Raw genomic sequence first — 19,670 nt, forward strand, 5'->3', positions numbered from 1 at the left:
TGCCTAGGAAACCCCATGGACAGAGGAGCCTGATGGGCTACAGTCCATGGGTGTCGCAAAAGAGCTGGACACAACTTAGAGACCAAACAACAACAAAACATAGTAGTTTGCATCTACTAACCCCAAACTCTCAGTCCATCCCTCCCCCATATTCTCTCCCCCTTGGCAACCACAAGTCTGTTCTCTATGTCTGTGAGTTTGAATGTTTTTTAAAGCTATTCCTAGCAGAGGGGTTAGACACTTTGGACTTGCCAATAATTCTCCCTTCATTAATTCACTTTGCCTCCCAGGACTGACCGTACTCAAAAGCCCACGAGGTGTGTGGTCCTCTAAAGAAGGCAAAGAAGAAAGCAGCTTTGTTGGCTTAGTCAGTAGTCTCTGGGCTAGTCCTGAAGTTGATCTTGTGGGGATGGCTCTTTGATTTAGAATCCTGCTGTGGCATATGCTGCTGCTGCTAAGTCACATCAGTTGTGTCTGACTCTGTGCGACCCTGTAGATGGCAGCCCACCAGGCTCCCCCGTCCCTGGGATTCTCCAGGCAAGAACACTGGAGTGGGTTGCCGTTTCCTTTTCCAATGCATGAAAGTGAAAAGTGAAAGTGAAGTCGCTTAGTCATGTCTGACTCTTTGTGACCCCATGGACTGCAGCAAGCCAGGCTTCCCTGTCCATCACCAATTCCCGGACCTTGCTCAAACTCATGACCATCGAGTCTGTGATGCCATCCAACAATCTCATCCTCTGTTGTCTCCTTCTCCTCCTGCCTTCAATCTTTCCCAGCATCAGGGTCTTTTCCAAAGAGTTGCTTGTTCGCATGAGGTGACCAAAGTATTGGAGCTTCAGCTTCAGCATCAGTCCTTCCAATGAATACTCAGGACTGATTTCTTTTAGGACTGACTGGTTGGATCTCCTTGCAGTCCAAGGGTCTCTCAAGATGAATGAATACTTACTATGAAATAGACACTGTGTTGAATACTTAGTATATGTGAATTTTGTTTAAACTGTGGATTTTGATTCAATAAGTGGGGAGGGGCATTTCTAACATACTCCCAGGTGATGCTGAAGCTGCTGATCTGTGGACTACACTTAGTCCTCAAAACACAAACGTTGTGCAGAGGAGGAAATTGAGCTAGGGAAAGGTCCATTTGCCCCATGGTTATACAGTGGCAGAGTCAAGATTCGAACCCTATCTCATCCTTATAAGCAAAACACTCTACTGCTCCTCATTTATACTTGGAAGAAGACAGTGCCTTTACACTTAGACAGTTTTCCATACTTCTCTGAAGGGTCAGTTCACTGAACCTACAAGTGATCTTCCTACAGTAGTTGTCACCAGGAAAGTCTGGGTAGGATTTGGTTGGTCTTTGTGTTGGCCTGTCCTGGATATAAACGGTCAGAAAACTTCATCTGTAGTTGATTAACAATCCAGACTGAGAAGTCAAGGAAGTGGTGGAGGTAGATTTTCCTCTCAACTCGGGTATTGGCCTTTGGCAGAACCCCCACTTGGAACCATGGCCTTGGGCAAAGTCCAGCTGGGCTAATATTCAATTAGGGGGAGAAAAAGCCCATTGGGTTCACCAGACTTGAAAGGCCAGCAAATGAATGCTGCCTGTATGGAAACCTGGCATGGTTTAGCTATCCACCTTAAAGTAACTTTTGATTTTCCTTCAACCTAAAGGAATTATGGCATCTCTCAGATTTAAGGGGAAAATAGCTAAAACAGATTTGAAAGGGAAGAAAATCATCTACATTAGCCAAGTGTTTCATAAGAGACAGAGAGAAAAAAGTGTTCGTGCTACAAGAGAACTTAGAGATCAACTATTTCTTTTTCTAATTTAAAAAATTTTAAATTGAAGTATAGTTAATTTACAGTGTTGTGTTAATTTCTAGCATACAGCAAAATGATTCAGTTTGCATATATATATTCTTTTCCAGATTCTTTTCCATTATAGTTATTATAGAATGTTGAATATGGTTCCCTGTGCTATACATTAGGTCCTTGTTATCTATTTTATATGTAGTAGTTTTTTATCTGCTAACCCTAAAGTCCTAATTTATCCCTCCCACCCTCTTTTTCCCTTTTGGGAACCATAAACTTGTTTTCTATGTCCATGAGTCTGTTTCTGTTTTGTATCCTTTTTTAAGATTCCACATATAAGCGATATCATATGCTATTTGTATGTCTGACTTACTTCACTCAATATGATAATCTCTAGGTCCATCCATGTTGCTGCAAATGGTATTATTTCAAGATCAACTATTTCAAATCCTTTCTATTGGACCAAAGAAAAAGGAGGCTGACAGATTGCCTAAGTTCTCACACACAGAGCTAGTTAAAGTAGAGCCCATGCTATAAACTCAGAATTCCTGACTCCAAATCTGGGGCTCTTTTTTGATAGAGCTCTATGCAAAACTGGTTTAATGACTCTACTACTTTTAAATAACTTGACTGTATTATCTTTTAGATATTTGACATATGTCCTCAATTTTTTGAATTGTGTAAATGTATCTTTATTCATTAGTTGTATTACTTTTATTTATATTTTTGGCAATTTGATATTTTCAGACTTTTTAATGTCTTTCCTTGTCCCAGAGAGAATATGAGATGACTTGTAACAACAATATAATAAATAGGAAAAATACAAATTATAAGCATTATGTGTTATAATAAAGTCAAAACGTGAACTCAGATTTCTTCACTTCCTAACTACATTAAAAAAAAATATGGTCTAAGAAGCATCAGCCTCAGCCTCACATGCAAGCTTTTCAGAAATGTGCAATCTCAAACTCTACTTCAGACCTTCTGTATTAGAATCTGTGCTTTGACAATTTCCCCCAAGTGATTTGCATGCATAGCAAAGTTGGAGATGTACCGCTTTATAGCATGTCATAGTTTGTTGCTTAATGTGTCTCTAAATTTCCTCATGGCACATATGTGCCACTATTTCTATAACTCCAGTCATGTTATACCTCAACCATGAGATATAACAGGAATGTGTAGGTAAGGGATCATTTTGTGTAGAGCATACCTTACCACTTTTGCAATCCTGAAGTAAGATGAGTAAAACTGCTGCAACAACTAAGTGCAAATGAGATTTATTGACACATTTCTACTTTTGTTTCATTATTAAGTCAAAGAAGAATTTTCCCCAGAATTTGCGAGATTGAAAGGTAATTTAGTTAAGAGGACTCTGTACTTCTAAATATCTAATTACAAAAGCAATTTTCTCTCTTGTTTATAAGAAACTGGAGTAATATGCCAGTTTATTCCTTTAGGTGGTATCTATCAAATAAGTGATCCCCAAAAATGTATTTTGCTCTCTTAATGTCAATTCTCAATTTTCCAATAGCCAATTATTTGGTAAGTAGTTTTGCTCCTCTCTTTGTTAGCTCTTTTATCAGAAGATAGCCATGTGAAAAAAAGAAAACCGAAGGATTTCATCAAATATTTGTTAAGGAAGGTTGAAATCTTGTCCAAATAAACCTTGTCTTTTCTTTCAACCATGCTCCATTCTTGCAAGAATAAGAGTTTACTCTAACATTGCAGAGTTAGTGTGGGATTAATTAACTCAGACCATCATGCAATGGAGGCCAGTGTTGTGCATTCTATTCTTGTTAGACCAATTAATTTTATTGCTTTTCTCAACAGCCATATTCTATTTATCATGAAGAGATTGAATCTGGAAGTGTGCGTGAGCAGGTATATGTTATGCCCACAGTCCCAGTCTCCACAGCTGAGAAAACAAGACATCCACGGCAATGCAAAAGCAAAAAGGGCTTTATTGCTAGCTCGAGCTAGGACCCAAGTCACATCCAGCGAGTGGAGTGGAGCAAGGGCCCTGAGCCCTGAATTACAGCAGTATTTATAGGTTTAGGACAAAGACAGGGAGTTGACAGGGGCGGATTGGTTGCAAGGGTTCCTTAGGATCTACTAATTGGCTAGATTTTCGCACGTGCGGGCTTTCTTAGGGGTTTTTCATCCTCGTCCTGATAGGCTTTAACCAGGCTACAGGGAGTATACTGATTGGTCGAGTCCTGGCACCGGCAGAAGATGATCTCGGTTCCTCCTTGGCAATAACTCAGCCCCTCTGTAAAGGAGACTTAGGCCTACCTTGGCCCCCTGAAGCCTCTCATGGAGCCTGTTTGGTCCTAACAGTATAGATTCATCACATTACTGTATTCATGAGCATTGTTTCTGTTGCATTGGTAGCATCCTTCCAGTATATAGAGGATGGTACTTAGGATGTGTATGAGAGATCTTTCAGAAGACTGTCCCATTAGTAACTTTGCTACATTTCCTGGTTTATATTTAATGTTCTAAACGCAAAAATATCTTCTCTTTTTGATCTGGTGTAGAGACAAAAAGATAACGCTTACTACCAGAATTTGGAAGAATAAAGTCACAGAAGAACACTGAATAATAACTACCTCAAATGTGAACCATTGTACAACTTCTGGATGGTAAAGGCCTTTGTAAATATACCCCTTCATAAGAACAACAAAAACACTGGCAAAATTATCAAAATTAACTTTTTCAAAATTAATTCTGGAGATTAACCAATATCTTTCAACAATCTGAGAATCATTTAAGACAAACTGCTGAATGTTGGTAGGAAAAACAGGTTTTATGGTCTTATCATTAAATCTACTCCTCATCTCACTTTTGCAGCTCTGCAATCAGAAGTTTCACAATATTCTATACAGTCCATGAAACTCTCCAGGCCAGAATACTGGGGTGGGTAGACTTTCCCTCCTCCAGGTGATCTTCCCAACCCAGGGATTGAACTCAGGTCTCCTGCATTGCATAGATTTGTTACCAGCTGAGACACAAGGGAAGCCCAAGAATACTGGAGTGAGAAGCCTATCCCTTCTCCAGCGGATTTTCCCAATCCAGGAATCGAACCAGGGTCTCCTGCATTGCAGGTGAATCCTTTACCAACTGAGCCACAAGGGAAGCCCCTCACAAATCAGCTCCCTTGCAGTTACAGAAGGAGCAGATTGTATATAAATTTCCTCAAAAATTTCCCATTCCTGGAGCATTCCTATTTCTAGAGCTTTGACACTGTTTGACCTGTTTCACAGTCCCTAGAAAAATCCCTCTCCAAGCTTATTATCATTATTAGAATCTGACTCAGCACTTGCTTTGCAAAATAGCCCTGTCCCCAGGTCATTTGTCAAAAACAATCAGTGGCAATTGTTTAACACCTTAGTTGCTTGAGGCAGCAATAACTGTTGGAGCCAAAAAGAGGCTAACCAAGAAGGTAAAAAAAAAAAAAAAAAAAAAAACAATGATGTGGGGGAAAAAAGACATTTATAGGGGAATTTGAAAAGCTCTGAAATGTTCCCAGGCAATCTAAAAGGCCCTGTGCATGTGCAGAGTTGTGTGTATGCTCAGGAAATACCCGAGAGAAAGCCAGTCCTTCATCTCTGGCTGGCCTTGAGGCCTTATACAAGCAGGCTACACAGATGTAAACTACCTGGCTGAGTGTTGCAGACATGCTCCAACATAACCCACTAAGCTCCACTGTCCATGGAATTTTCCAAGCAAGAATACTGGAGTGGGTTGCCATTTCCAACTCTAGGGGATCTTCCTGAACCAGGGATCAAACCCGCATCTCCTGAGTCTCCTGCATTGGTTGACAACTTCTTTACGTCTGTGCCACCTGGGAAGCCCCGACCAATAACGTAGCAAAGCAAAATTCACATTGGCCACACACTCACATTCAGCAAGAAATACAGACTTCAAAGAATTAGCCCAGAAAAGTCATTAAATAAGGAGAAGCAAAAGTAACAAAAAAAATAGTTAATAACAAATCTTAAGACAGTGAGATCTGATTTCAAGAGTTGCCACATTATCTAAAAGGCCTAGTTTTCAACAAAGAATTATGAGATACACATAGAAACTGGAAGAAAGGTTCATACACAGGAAAAAAATAAAGCAGTGAATAGAAATTATTCCTGAGGGGGCCCAGATGTTGACCTTTCTATACAAAGACTTTAAATCATTTACTATGAATATATTCAAAGAACTAAAATAAATCATGTCTAAATAATTAAACCAAGTAAGATAATGATGTTTCAACAAAGGGATAATATTAGTAGAAATTATTTTTAAAAGAAACGAAATAGAAATTCTAGAGTTGAAAAGTGAAATATTTGAAATAAGAAATATACAAGAGGGATCACACTCTCACCAACACTTATCTCTTGTTGTCTTGATAACAGTCATCTTAACAGGTATAAGGTAACATCGCATTGATGTTTAAATTTGCATTTCCCTAGGGAAATGCAGTGAGCACCTTTTCATATACCCATTGGCCATGTGTATATATTCTTTGGAAAGATGTCTATTCAACTTTTTGTACTTAGATCCTGAATGAATTTCTTATATATTTTGTATATTAACCCCTTATCAGATTTGTGAGTTGCCCTGTACCAAATCCATATAAAAACATCACAAGAAAAATATAGCCCAATATCTCCTGTGAATATAGTTGTAAAAACCCTCAACAAAATACCAACACACTAAATTCAGCAACATATTAAGTATATTATACATCACGAGAAAGTGAGATTTATCCCAGGATCCAAGGGTGGCTCAATATACAAAAATAAAATAATATGCTACATTAACAAAATGAAGGAAACAAATCACATGATCATCTCAAAATTGATGCAGAAAAGGCATCTGAGAAATCCAACATTCTCATAATAGAAAGCAAATTAGGAATTGAAAGGAACTTCCTTAGTATAATAAAGGATAATGTATGAAAAACCCATGGCTGATACTATACTGAATGGTGAAAACTAAAAATTTTTCTTCTAAGATCGGGAAGAAGAGACTCGTACCTCCTTTCACCACTTCTATTCAACATTGTACTGTAACTAGAGCAATTAGGCAATAAAAAAACTAAAGGTATCCAAATTGGAAAGGAAGAATTAAAATTATCTCTATTTGCAGATGGTATGATCTCATATATAGCAATACTAAAAAAATTTACACACATCAAAGAAACACTTATGGCTAATAAATGAATACAGCATATTTGTAGAATGTAAGATCAACATGAGGCTTCCCTGGTAGCTCAGCTAGTAAAGAATCTGCCTGCAATGTAAGAGACCCTGGCTCGATTCCTAAGTCAGGAAGATCCCCTGGAGAAGGGATAGGCTACCCACTCCAGTATTCTTGGGCTTCTCTGGTAGCTCAGTCAGTAAAGAATCCACCTGAAATGCAGGAGACCTGGGTTCAATCCCTGGGTTGGGAAGATCCCCTGGAGGGGCAAGCCACTCTAGTATTCCTGACTGGATAATCCTGATGGACAGAGGAGCCTGGTGGGCTGCAGTCCATGGGGTCACAAAGAGTCAGACATGACTGAGTAACTAAGCATACACACACAAGATCAACATGCACAAAAAATAGTTTTCTTTCTATAACTAGCAACAAACATTCCAAACAGGAAATTTAGAAGGAACTTCATTTAAATTAGCATCAAAAGAATAAAATACTGGGAATAAACTGAACCAGGGAAGTGTAAGATTTGTTTACTGAAGACTACAAAACATTGCTGAAAGAAATTAGAGAAGGCCTAAACAAATGGAAAGTCATGTATTTTTGTTTATTCAAAGATTTAATATTGTTAAGATGGCAGCACTACCCAAGATGATCTATAGATTTAATGCAATCCCTATCAAATTCTCATTGGTAATTTTTGCAGAAATGAAGAAGCTGATCATAAAATTAATAAGGGATTACAAGAAATGCAGAATAGACAGGAAATAATCTTAAAAAAGAGAAATTTGGTGGACTCACACTTCCTGTTTTCAAAAATTGCTCCAAATCTACAGTAATCATACAAGTGTGGTACTGGCACAATAGACATATGGATACAATGGAGTAGAACTGAGAGCCCAGAAATAAACACATACGTCTATTGTCAATTGATTTTCAACAAGGAGACCAAGACCATCTAATGGGAAGAATAGTCTTTTCAACAAATAGAGTAGGGATGCCTTGATATCCCAAGCAAAGAGAGAAGTTGATCCCTACCTTATACCATATACAAAAATTAACTCAAAATGGATCAAGAATCTAAATGTAAAAACTAAAACTATAAAATTCTTAAAAGAAAACATAAAGATGAATATTCATATTTTTTGATTTGGTAATCATTTCTTATATACTATGACAAAAGCACAAGCAACAAAAAGAATAATAAAAGAAAAATTGGACTTCAAAATAAAAAAAAAAATTGTGCTTCCAAGGATGCTATTACAAAAGACAACCTACCGAACAAAAGAAAAGATCTGCAAATAATACTTATGGTATAGACTGATTATATAGAGCATAATAATGACCTCTAAAAACAAAAAGACAATCAATTAAGCAATGAACAAAGTACTTGAATAGATATTTCTTCAAAGAAAATAGACAAATGTCAAAAAAATTACCCGAAAAGATGCTCAACCTCAATAGTCATTAGGGAAATACAAGTCAAAACCATGAGGTATCATTTTATATCCAGTAAGATGGCTATAATAAACAAAGTTGAACATAACAAGTGTTGGCAAGGATGTGAAGAAATTGAAACTCTTGTATATTGCTTGTGGGAATATAAAATAGTACAGGAACTTTGTAAAACAGACTGATGATTCCTCAAAAAGTTAAACAGAAAATTACCATGTTGTTGTTCAGTCGCTCTGTCATGTTCGACTCTTTGCAACCCCATGAACTGCAGCACACCAGGCCTCCCTGTCCCTCACTATCTCCCAGAATTTGCCCAAGTTTGTGTCTATTGCATTAGTGATGCCATCCAGCCATCTCATCCTCTGATGTCCTCTTCTTCTCCATTGTATGGATATACCACATTTTATTCATTTATCAGTTGATGAAATTAGAGGTTATTCCAATTTTGGACTGGAGAAGGTGATGGCAACCCACTCCAGTACTCTTGCCTGGAAAATCCCATGGATAGAGGAGCCTGGTAGGCTACAGTCCATGGGGTCTCGAAGAGTCGGACAAGACTGAGCGACTTCACTTTCACTTTTCACTTTCATGCATTGGAGAAGGACATGGCAACCCACTCCAGTGTTCTTGCCTAGAGAATCCCAGGGACAGAGGAGCCTGGTGGGCTGCCGTCTATAGGGTTTCACAGAGTCAGACACGACTGCAGTGACTTAGCAGCAGCAGCAGCCACTTTTAGGCTATTGTGAATAGTGCTGCTATGAACATTTGTGTACAAATTTTTGTTACCCAGTAATTCTATTCCTAGATATTCAAAATAATTGAAAACAGGTATTCAAACAAAAATTTGTACACAAATGTTCATAGCAGCACTATTCACAATAGCCCCAAAATGGAATAACCCCCAATTTCATCAACTGATAAATGAGTAGAATGTGGTATATCCATACAGTGGAATGTCATTCAGCCATAAGAAAGAACTGATACATGTTGTGGTGTGAATGGACCTCAGAATGTTAGGCTAAATGAAAGGATCCAGATATGAAAGGTCACATATTAATTGATTCTATTTATATAAAGTGTTCAGGATAGATAGATCCATAGGAGACAGAAAGTAAACTGAAGTTTTCTGGGAGTTGGTGGGAAGGAATGATGGGGTGTGACTGTTTAATGGGTATGGGATTTTCTACAGGAGTGATGGATTGTTTTGGAGGTAGATGGAGGTCATCCTTGTATGACATTTTGAATGTACCAAGTGCCACTAACTTGTACATATTAGAATGATTAATTTTAGGTGATGTAAGTTTTATCACAGTTTTTAAAACTTCTCTAATAAAACAGCAAGTGTCCTTTCATAGATGAAAGGCAAACTCATTCCATTTCCTGCTCCCTATTTGGATTGAGGCTCACTGCCCTGGTCATCCTTCAGATGATTGATGTTTTGTTTTGCTTGCTCTCAGCAATGTATCCTTTCTGTGTTTACCAGGGACACAGGTGTAAAGGTTTTAAAACCGTCAAAGCCTGGTGGTACAAGTGAATGTATCTTCTCACTCTTCAGCAGCTTTTTTACAGCAGGTCAGTTGGTGAAGGCATCAGGAAAGGCAGAGTTGGCTTTAGCAGAAGGCCTGGGGAGCATTGCTTGAATGCAGAGGCACCAAGGATGTGGCAGATCCTTTCTTTATCAATGTTCATTTAAAATTTTCTGTATACCTTTTTATAAGCTACTATAAATGAAACCCATTGTAAACTGTTGAAAGACCTCTGCTCCAAGTCCTCTGGCAATACAAAACTGATCTTATTTGCTTCATAAGTTGTTTTATGGACAATAAACTAGACAACATTTGTCATTTTATGGACAACATTGGTGGCATGGTTGTAACCTAAGGGGAAAAGGTACATTTCAGAAATTGCTCTAAAACTTAAACTAGTCAAAGAGCTAAGGTTGGAAATTTTAGACTTAAGCTCTCCTCTCCGACTTTTAAATTCCTTTATTTAAAAGAATTTTTTTAGGGTTAGGCTTAGGGTTAGCTGAGAAAAGTTTATCATGGCCATCTGAGACCAACATTCTGTTATTTTATAAATTTAGCTTAGCAAGTACCTGAGATCACTTAGCAAGTCAAACCCAGAATTAGAACTTTATCCTCAAGAGAAAATATGAGATAGTGAAAGAATCAATTAATCCTGCCTTGGAGGCTGACCACAGATGATTCACTTCACTTCTGTGGACTTATTTCCCTGTAAGTATAAGATACAGGGGTTAGACTAGTGATTCCAAAGGACTCTTACAGTTCCTTCATTGTGCTTTATTCCACTGTGTAGCATTTTGAAAGATGTTCCCCTAATTACAACCACCTTCCTCATGCCTCTGAAGTATCCACTGGAAACAACCTCCATCCAAGAACATTTTTTTCCCTTTGAGCTTATCCTAATTAAAGTCAGGGTAACAAGACACTAAATATGTGTTCAGTAACAGAACTGTCATGTAAAATTAAATCCAGGAAATGGCAGCATCTGGATACTCATTGGTGCAGCTGCCAAATCCAACCACTTTTATTCAAGTGGCTTTAAAGGAAATTATGGCTTAATTGAGGAATTAGTGAATTTTTTTTAAAAGTTATTACAAAATGTTTAATTGTTTCTGATTCTTCTTGGATGATTTGTGCAATTCAAACATATTTTGTTTTGAAAATATTTTCAAAATAACAGCAATTATCTTAAATACTATTTTAATCTGCTTAAAACATAACAGAAATCATTTTCTGAATACAAATATTCAAAAGATAAATTTAGAAATATGACAGTCAAGTCAGAATATATATAAAGTTTCGCATTCTAAACATCATGTTTTAAAACCCAATCTGTTCCCTGAATTTGCAATATATGATTTTTAGCAGGGTTATCCTCATTTACACTTCAACTGCAATTTTTAAGTGTAGATAAAAATTTGTTTTAATTTCAATTTTAAAACATTTTTAAGTGAGAAGCAAATTCTGTATGTGTGTATTCAAGATAATCTAATAAGTATAGACAAATTCTGATTTCTAATCATACATATTCAGATAAAATTTTATGCATAACTCTTTTTTCATGTCTTTGATCACAATTTATAATAACAATAATAATGGCATAAAATATTTTGACACTTTTTTTCATAACAAATACTGCTATATCTTTAAACAACGTTTACAATCCTGCTACTCAGACAAACTTTGCATTTGAGTTACTTTCAGTCACTCTAGCGCAAAGACCATGCTTGGTCTTACTGCCTTTGAAGTAATTATTACAATGCTTTAAATCAGTAGCATCTGTAGCCACTAAAAGCTCTGTATGGTCTACTTTGTCATTGAGTTGAGACGGAAAATTTCTTCAAGTAGTTTTAACATCACAGACTTTCCACTGTGGTAAAGATTGGAATCTTTTTCACACATTGGAATTTGGAACTCTTAGGAGGAACCAGCTAGACATAGAATTTGTATCATTTTCCCAACATAAATCCTTCTTGCAGAACTGTTTGGTTTTTGCATGTATGGGAAAAAAGTCTAAGAATTCTGGGAGCAATTACTTCCAGTTGAAGAGTAAGTGATGAGGAGATTAACAAGATTGAACTTCTACCCTTGCTCAACACACAGAAAATTCACAAACTGCCCAGTTACACCTCAGTTCAGGAGCTGAGATACACTGTTGGTGACTTAATTCAGTGTCATTCAGTTTTTGATTTATTTAATAAATACTTGAGCAGTATGTTTGGTTTTGAGAAGATTGCAAAAATTTTCTCTCAGGATTTAAGGAGTTTAGAAGTTAATTAAGGAGAAAGAATATGTATTGCTTGGTATGATTTTTTGCCTTTTCCCATGGATAGGTGTGTTAGTCATGTCCAACTCTTTGCGACCCCACAGACCATAGCCCACCAGGCTCCTCTGTCATGGGATTTCTCAGGCAAGAATATTGGAGTGGGTAGCCATTTCCTTCTCCAGGGAATCTTCCTGACCCAGGGATTGAATCAGGGTCTCCCGCATTTCAGGCAGACTGTTTACTGTCTGAGCCACTAGGGAAGACTTTCCCATGGATGAAGTGAAGTGAAGTCGCTCAGTCGTGTCCGACTCTTTGCGACCCCATGGACTACATGTAGCCTACCAGGCTCCTCTGTCCATGGGATTTTCCAGGCAATAGTACTGGAGTGGATTGCCATTTCCTTCTCCAGGGGATCTTCCCAACCCAGGGATTGAACCCAGGTCTCCCGCATTGTAGACAGATGCTTAACCATCTGAGCCACCAGGGAAGTCCCATGGATAGGCTGGTGCAAAATGAAAAAATGGAGGAGGACTTACCATGATAAGAAGAAAAGGGAACCCTGTGACATATTTCATTACTGTGACATACAAGTGATCTGTAATTGTTTAATCACTCACTTGTGTCCGACTCTTTGTGACCCCATGGACTGTAGCCCATCAGGCTCCTCTGTCCATGGGATTTCCCAGGCAAGAATACTGGAATGGGTTGCCATTTCCTCTCCAGGGGATCTTCCTGACCCAGAGATGGAATCCATGTCTCCTGCATTGGCAGGTAGATTCTTTACCAGTGCGCCATCTGGGAAGCCCACAAGTGTGTCTAGACTGCTCTTTTAGGAAATGGGGAATCATCAGAAGTCTTTGAGCAAGTTTGTATTTTAGCCAGTCTTATCTGGTGGCAGTGCCTAAGAATGGTGGGAAAGAGTGAGATAAGAATAAAAAGAGAGCAGTTAGGATGTCCTTGTAATAGCCCAGCTATAAAATGATGGACATCAAAACTTTGGTCTTTAGAAGTAAAACTAAAAAAAAAAACATATGAAAGAAATATTTTAACTAGAGTAAGGAAGTTGTGTGTGAGGGGTGGCTCTTGAAATATAGAAACCAATGGCTTAAAGAAGAATAAGATATCTGAAATTTTCAGCTTGAATTTTTAGAAGAGTTTCTTCTTCTGGCTATAAATTGCTAAGCCCACACCCTGTTTTATTGAAGTATAGTTGATTTACAATGTTGTGTTAGTTTCTGGTGTAACATCAAAGTGGCTCAGTCATACACACACACACACACACACACACACACATATATTCTTTTTCACATTCTTTTCCATGCTGGTTTATCACAGAATACTGAATATCATTCCCTGTACTATACATTAGGACCTATATATAACAGTTTGCTAACCCCAAACTCCCAGTCCATCCCTCCCCCCACCTTTCCCCCTTGGCAACCACAGGTCTGTTCTCTGCATCTGTGAGTCTGTTTCTGTTTCATAGATAAGTTGATTTGTGTCATATTTTAGATTCTACATATAAGTGATATTATATAGTATTTGTCTTTCTCTTTCTGATTTATTCCACTTAGTATGATAATCTCTAGGTCCATCCATGTAGCTGCAAATGGTATTGTCTCACTCTCTTTTTATGGCTGAATAATACTCCATTGTGGGGCTTCCCAGGTGGCTCAGTGGTAAAGAATCTGCCTGCCAATGCTTGCCAATTGTAGGAAGCGGGGATTTGATCCCTGGATTAGCAAGATCCCCTGAAGAAGGAAATGGCAACCCACTCCAGTATTCCTGCCTGGGAAGTCCCATGAACAGAAGAGCTTGGTGGGCTACAGTACATGGGGTTGCAAAGAGCCAGGCACAACTGAGTGCACATGTACATAATACTCCATTGTACCACATCTCCTTTATCCATTCATCAGTTGATGAACATTTAGGTTGTTTCCATGTCTTAGCTATTGTAAATAGTGCTTCTATGAACATAGCAATGCAGGCTAAACCCCTTTATAAGCACTGAGATTTCATGCTAAATTTAAGGGCCAATTAGTTGAAAAGCAGACTTCTTCAGCCCCTGCAGTCCCTATGGTTGCTTTTAATTTTTCTCAGAGCTGCTTTGGCTCTTGTTCTGCAGTGGAACTATTCTGAAAGACTTACTTCTGAACTGTAGCCCCTTTAGAAACTTTGCGGGTACCCTAAGCGAGTTAATGTATGAGAAATATCTTGGGTTCTTTTGGTAAAATAGAAGAGATAATATGTAAATTTAAAGACCAAACTGGGGTCCCAAATTCACTTGAATGGAATAGCATTTAGGTTGTCCTAGGGCAGTGGTTAAATCATAGTAAAAGCAAGAGAATTCCAGAAAAACATCTACTTTTGCTTCATTGACTATACTAAAGCTTTTGACTATGTGGATCACAACAAAGTGTGGAAAATTATTCAAGACATGGGAATACCAGACCACCTTACCTGTCTCCTGAGAAACCTGTATGCAGGTCAAGAAGCAACAGTTAGAATCAGACATGGAACAATGGAGTGATTCCAAATTGGGAAAGGAACACGTCAAGGCTGTATACTGTCACCCTGCTTATTTAACTTATATGCAGACTACATCATGAGAAATGCTGGGCTGGATGAAGCACAAGCCAGAATCAATATTGCCAGGAGAAATATCAATAACATCAGATATGCAGATGACACCACCCTTATGACATAATGCAAAGAGGAACTAAAGAGCCTCTTGATGAAGGAGAAAGAGAAGAATGAAAAGCTAGTTTAAAACCCAACATTCAAAAAATTAAGATCATGGCATCCAGTTCCATTACTTCATGGCAAATAGATGGAGAAACAATGGAAACCCTGACAGACTATTTTCTTGGGCTCCAAAATCACTGCAGATGGTGACTGCAGCCACGAAACCAAAAGACGCTTGCTCCTTGGAAGAAAAGTTATGACAAACCTAGACAGTGTATTAAAAAAGTAGAGACATTACTTTGCTGACAAAGATTCGTCTAGTCAAAGTTATGGTTTTTCTAGTAGTCATGTATGAATGTGAGAGCTGGACCATAAAGAAAGCTGAGCGCCAAAGAACTGATGCTTTTAAACTATGGTATTGGAGAAGACTCTTGAGAGTCCCTTGGGCTGCAAGGAGATCCAACCAGTCCATTCTAAAGGAAATCAGTCCTGAATATTCATTGGAAGGACTGATGCTGAAGCTGAAGCTCCAATACTTTGGCCACCTGATGCGAAAATCTGACTCATTTGAAAAGAGCCTGATGCTGGGAAAGATTGAAGGCAGGAGGAGAAGGGGACAACAGAGGATGAGATGTTTGGATGGCATCACGGACTCAATGGACATGAGTTTGAGCAAGCTCCAGTAGCTGGTGATGGACAGGGAAGCCTGACGTGCTGCAGTTCATGGGATCAGGAAGAGTAGGACATGACTGAGTGACTGAATTGAACTGAGGACAGTGGTGCTTATATGCTTTTCCTGCAAGTGTGCCTGCAGTCACTTAGGATCCATGAGCCTCACCCCAGAGCATCTGGATCTTACTGATCCTGACTATCAGTACTGTGTGTGTGTGTCTGTGTGTGTGCGCGTGCGCGCACGTGTGCTTATGTGCATGCACTCTCAGCTGCTTTAGTCATGACCAAGTCTTTGCACCTGTATGGACTGTAGCTCTCCAGTCTCCTCTGTCCATAGGATTGTCCAGGCAAGAATACTGGAGTGGGTTCCCATGCCCTCTTCTAGGGGATCTTCCTGACTCAGGGATCGAACCCCTGTGTCTTATGTCTTCTGAATTGGCAGGTGGGTTCTTTACCACTAGCGCCACCTGGCAAGCCCATCTGTAATGTAGATAATCAGTATGTAGATATCCAGACTTGTCAATCTTTTGACAAGCACCTCAGGATATTCTAATACAAGTTTATTAGTTCAAGTACTTCAGTGAGAAACACCATCTTAGACTGATTACTGATTCCTTAGCCCCTAGTGTTCAGAATTTTAAATATTTTGCAGGCACAATGTTTGAGTTTGCAGTCCACTGGTGTGTGTGGGCATGTGGGTGCATGCAGGTACTCAGGCATGTCCTGCAATGTTTAATAAGCAAACAGCAAGAGGTTTGCTGTTCCTTTGAGATACACCCTTCTCTCTGCCTGCTCTTAGAAATACTAGGACATTACTACTGAAAAGGGGGCTTAAAATGAAAATAGAAACTTGAAAAACTTAATGTTAGAGAAGAAATCTTTCTTCGGCTTCCTGTCTGTGTTTTCTCTGCATTAAAAAAAAAATCACTTTCCTCCTCCTCTGCATTTTGACCAAAGCCTCAAACAGTCCTACCTATAAGATCCACAAGCATGAAGCTTTGTTATACACAGTGGAATTCAATAAATATGAACCTCAGAAAGAAAACTTTTACCTTCAGACTTCTTCCCAGATGATAGAATTAGCAACTGTCTAGTACCAAAAGGAATGTGAGGGAATCATTTTGTAACCTTGAAAGATACCTCAGTGACATCCTTTAAAAATAAATGCCATATGGTCCCAGTTTCCAATCTGGAGGAAATGGCTGACTTCTCCTCCACTGTGAAAAGGTGTATGACATGGCTTTGCAGAGCTGACAGCACCCTGGCTGGATCTCCCTTCTCATGGTGACACCTGCCAGGGAAGCCTGCAGCAGGCAAACATCTGGGAGCTCTCTGATGTAAGGCAGACTGTGATTGTTTGCAAACCTGTTTGGTGTGTTCTCTCCCTGAGTGCCATTCCAAGATGATTAGCATATGTCTAGAATGGATACCTGAATCTCTGTATTTTAGAAGTTTGAACTGTGTCAATGGAATGCCAGTTAATTTTGGACCAGCTCAGAACTATAGCTAAATCCCCACAATTTTACCATAGAGAGCACTGCTTTTTACACATGTGCTGATTGAGTATATCCCTGGAGAAGGAAATGGCAACCCACTCCAGGATTCTTGCCTGGAGAATCCCATGAACAGAGGAGCCTGGAGGGCTACAGTCCATGGGGTCGCAAAGAGTCAGATACGAGAGTGACTGAGCACCTAATTGAGTATATATTGAGGATATATCAGCTTTGTCCTGACCTATATGCTTAAGGCTAGCCCTATCTGCCATCAAGGAAGGGGATGAGCCAGGCCCTGATATGGCTGTTTTTGTTGACATGATGCCAAAAGTGCTTTCAGACTGTTTTTGATGGTATCAGTGGTTTTGACGCATGAGTGAATACTATCTTAGTTTATCAGGAGACCAGGGATGCCTTCAGAGGCCACTGCAGGGAAGTATCCATTAAACTATCAGGCATCTGCTCAGAATTTCGTCATTAGAGTCACCACATACAGAAATCTCTCAAACAATCGCTTGCTGAGATAGCCTGGGCTGGTGGAGAAAATGGGACACATCTGCTATTTTTTAATTATGATTTTATAGATGATATCAGTGAGGGAAAATAATATTTGACAAATGAATATTGCCTTATAATTGTGCAATGAAAATAAGCCTTGAGTTCATGAGAAACATTTGCATAATCAGGTCCTTGTGCAACAAGATGGTCACCTGCATATTACTGAGTTGGACAAAAAATTCATTCGGACTTTTCTGCAAACTAGTGTGGAAAACCCAAATGAACTTTTTGGCCAACACAATATTTTTTTTTCTTGTAGTATTCTCATCTTTATTTAGTTGTTTGAAAATGAAACTTTATTATTTTTCCTTATAAAAGTAGTATATACTAGTCATAAGAAAACAAATAATAGAGAAATACACACAGTATATACAAACTATATAATAAATATATGAAGTAAAGAGAAAAATTACCCTACTGTGGTAACCTGTATTTTAATAACCCCCTGTGGTGCACGTGGCCAGCATGCATTCCCAAGCATTCTCACTTAACCTGAAAATGATCTTATCCTATACTCCATCACAGGCAGTAGGATTAGTGAAAAGAGATGTCTTTCTCAAAAAAAGTTAGCAAAGAGTTCTATTGTCCAAGGAAAAGAAAGAGTAAGGACAAGCAGTTCTTCTTGTATTTTTCCTGTTATCACTTCACCAGGAACTCTACCCACTTCTGCTCATGACTTAATTGCAATTCTGTTACATGCCATTTTTCAAAATATGAGACAGTCATTTCTCAGAGACAGTAGGAGTCTAGATAGATACCATGAGGCAAAAAGCAGATAATAGGTAAACTTTTATCAATGCATTGAGGACAGAATCATAGTCAAGATTTTCAGGTGAAGATGAAACAAATCAATTAGTTAAATTTTTAGAGAAAGATAAAATGCAATAGTGCCACAGAATTAACTGCAGCATATATAAGACTAAGAAAAGTGATTTATCAAATTAGAATGTAATTTACTGCTTTGTTCACAACATGGTATTTTTTGAATTTTGAATTTTGTATACTAATTTGAATGCAGAGTTCCAAAGAATAGCAAGGAAAGATAAGAAAGCCTTCCTCAGTGATCTATGCAAAGACATAGAGGAAAACAATAGAATGGGAAAGACTAGAGATCTCTTCAAGAAAATTAGATACCAAGGGAACATTTCATGCAAAGATGGGCTTGATAAAGGACAGAAATGGTATGGACCTAACAGAAGCAGAAAATATTAAGAAGAGGTGGCAAGAATACACAGAAGAATTGTACAACAAAGATCTTCATGACCCAGATAATCACGATGGAGTGATCACTCACCTAGAGCCAGACGTCCTGGAATGTGAAGTCAAGTGGGCCTTAGGAAGCATCACTATGAACAAAGCTAGTAGAGGTGATAGAATTCCAGTTGAGCTACTTCAAATCCTAAAAGATGATGCTATGAAAGTGCTACACTCTATATGCCAGCAAATTTGGAAAACTCAGCAGTGGCCAAAGGACTAGAAAAGGTCAGTTTCCACTCCAATCCCAAAGAAAGGCAATCACAAAGAATGCTCAAACTACCGCATAATTGCACTCATCTCACACGCAAGTAAAATAATGCTCAAAATTCTCCAAGCCAGGCTTCAGCAATACATGAATCATGAACTCCCACATGTTCAAGCTGGTTTTAGAAAAGGCAGAGGAACCAGAGACCAAATTGCCAACATCCACTGGATCATCAAAAAAGCAAGAGAGATCCAGAAAAACATGCATTTCTACTTTATTGACTATACCAAAGCCTTTCACTGTGTGGATCACAAAAAACTGTGGAAAATTCTGAAAGAGATGGGAATACCAGATCACCTGACCTGCCTCGTGAGAAATCTGTATGCAGGTCAGGAAGCAACAGTTAGAACTGGACATGGAACAACAGACTGGTTCCAAATAGGAAAAGGAGTACATCAAGGCTGTATATTGTCACCCTGCTTATTGAACTTCTATGCAGAGTACATCATGAGAAATGCTGGACTGGAAGAAACACAAGCTGGAATTAAGAT

Source organism: Oryx dammah, unplaced genomic scaffold (genome assembly GCF_014754425.2).
Source record: "Oryx dammah isolate SB20612 unplaced genomic scaffold, SCBI_Odam_1.1 HiC_scaffold_23, whole genome shotgun sequence".
NCBI lineage: Eukaryota > Metazoa > Chordata > Mammalia > Artiodactyla > Bovidae > Oryx > Oryx dammah.